The sequence below is a fragment of the Macaca thibetana genome, chromosome 2 (genome assembly GCF_024542745.1).
Source record: "Macaca thibetana thibetana isolate TM-01 chromosome 2, ASM2454274v1, whole genome shotgun sequence".
In the NCBI taxonomy this organism is placed as follows: domain Eukaryota; kingdom Metazoa; phylum Chordata; class Mammalia; order Primates; family Cercopithecidae; genus Macaca; species Macaca thibetana.
The window spans coordinates 4,403,810-4,405,603 of NC_065579.1; the positions used below are offsets into that span (position 1 = coordinate 4,403,810).

The 1,794-nt window shown below is 45.2% G+C and overlaps 1 pseudogene; it reads left to right on the top strand.

The window, feature by feature from the left end:
- Positions 1-341: 341 nt before the first annotated feature.
- LOC126947849 (developmental pluripotency-associated protein 2-like) lies at positions 342-1,299 on the top strand (annotated as a pseudogene).
- Positions 1,300-1,794: the final 495 nt, after the last annotated feature.

Sequence of the window (1,794 nt, forward strand, 5' to 3'; positions counted from 1 at the left end):
CCTACAATAATGGGAAGCTGGAGAGAGGGGAACGATATCTACAAAATACTTGAGTCAGCTGAAATACCTTTTGCTGGCCAGGGTTTAAAAAAAAAAAAGTTACACCCTCCCGAGTAGGTGAGATTACAGGCACGTGCCACAACGCCTGCCTACGTTTTGTATTTTTTTGGTAGAGACGGGGGTCTTGCCATGTTTCCCAAGCTGGTCTTGAACTCCTGGACTCAAGCAATCCACCTGCCTGGGTCTCCCAGAGTGCTGGGATTACAGGCATGAGCCATCACACACAGACTGATTTTTAAAAATCGTATCACCGAATGGACAAGACAGGGGTGTTGCAGAATATGTCAGACTCAAATCTGGATAGCAGCAAGAAGAATTTCTTTGAGGGGGGAAGTAGCTGATGAGGAAAGTGTGATTTTGACATGGGTGCCAGTTAAAGATGACCCAAATATGGAACCAACGGAACCCAAGTGTTTCTTCAACTTCTACTGTCACACTGGAGAAGCCTAAGAAATACAATCAAGGTCATCTACTTCAAACAAATGAACAATTTACAGCTCCGCCAAAGGCTGGATGCAAAATACCAGCCCTTCCCTTGCCGGCCACTTTGCCTCCCATTAGTAAGGTGTGTCGGGACACTTCGCGGGACTGGTGTCAACAACTTGGTTTGAGTACCAATGGCAAGAAAATAGAAGTTTATCTGAGGCTCCGCAGGCATGCTTATCCTGAACAACAGCAAGATATGCCTGAAACGCCACAAGAGACCAGATTACAGCGATGTTCGAGGAAACACAAGGCAGTGACCGAGAGAGCAAGGGGCTTCAGAAAAGTTATGAGACGAATGAAAGAACAGAAGAGACTAATACAGTTGAAGTGATAATTTCAGCGCGGGGAACCATGTTGGCATCATGGGCAAGAATTGCTGCAAGAGCTGTTCAGCCGAAAGCTGTGAATTCATGTTCCATTCCTGTTTCTGTTGAGGCCTTTTCGATGCAAGCCTCTGGTGTCAGGTGCTGTGTGGTCCATGGCAGATGTCTCTCAGCAGACACAAAGGGCTGGGTACGCCTGCAGTTTCATGCAGGTCAGGCCTGGGTGCCTACCACTCACAGGAGGATGATTTCTCTCTTCTTGTTACCTGCCTGCATTTTCCCATCCCCAGGCATAGAAGATAATACGTTATGCCCCGACTTTGCTAAAAGGAATAAGAAGATGAAAAGATTAATGACAATGGAGAAGCAGCAGCAACCTCTTTTAATACAATGTACTAGAGAAGGAGGGATGTACTTTCAGACCACGTAACCTATTATGAAGGAACAGTAGAGGAGACGATTTGAATGAATCCTCATGATCTACAAAACAAAATCAGAGTGACTAGGACTCCATAGTGAAGATGGTTGACCAGTGACACAGTACCATCTAAAGAGCCCCTTTCTGTAAGTCTGAAAACCCATTAAAATAAAGTCACTGAAAAGAAAAAAGTGTATCATCCAGTATCCCATCTGAGAAAAATACTATAGAAAGAACCTTAAGCAAATCAAAAATGAACTGAAATAGGTAACTCAAGAAACGAGATGAAGAGAGAAGTTGGTTGTGGACAAATGGTCTCTCCTCTCTGTCTCTCTCTGTCTCTATCTCTCTCTGTCTCTGTCTCTCTCTCACTCCCTCTCTCTCTTATGCAATTGCAACAGAAGTCCCAGCTGAACCCAGGGGGAGCTTTGGAGCTGGAGTTGCTCTGCATTGAGATGGGTCTGGCCTTTTCACTCTTTACCTTGCCCTTGAGGAGTAGTTGCAAGG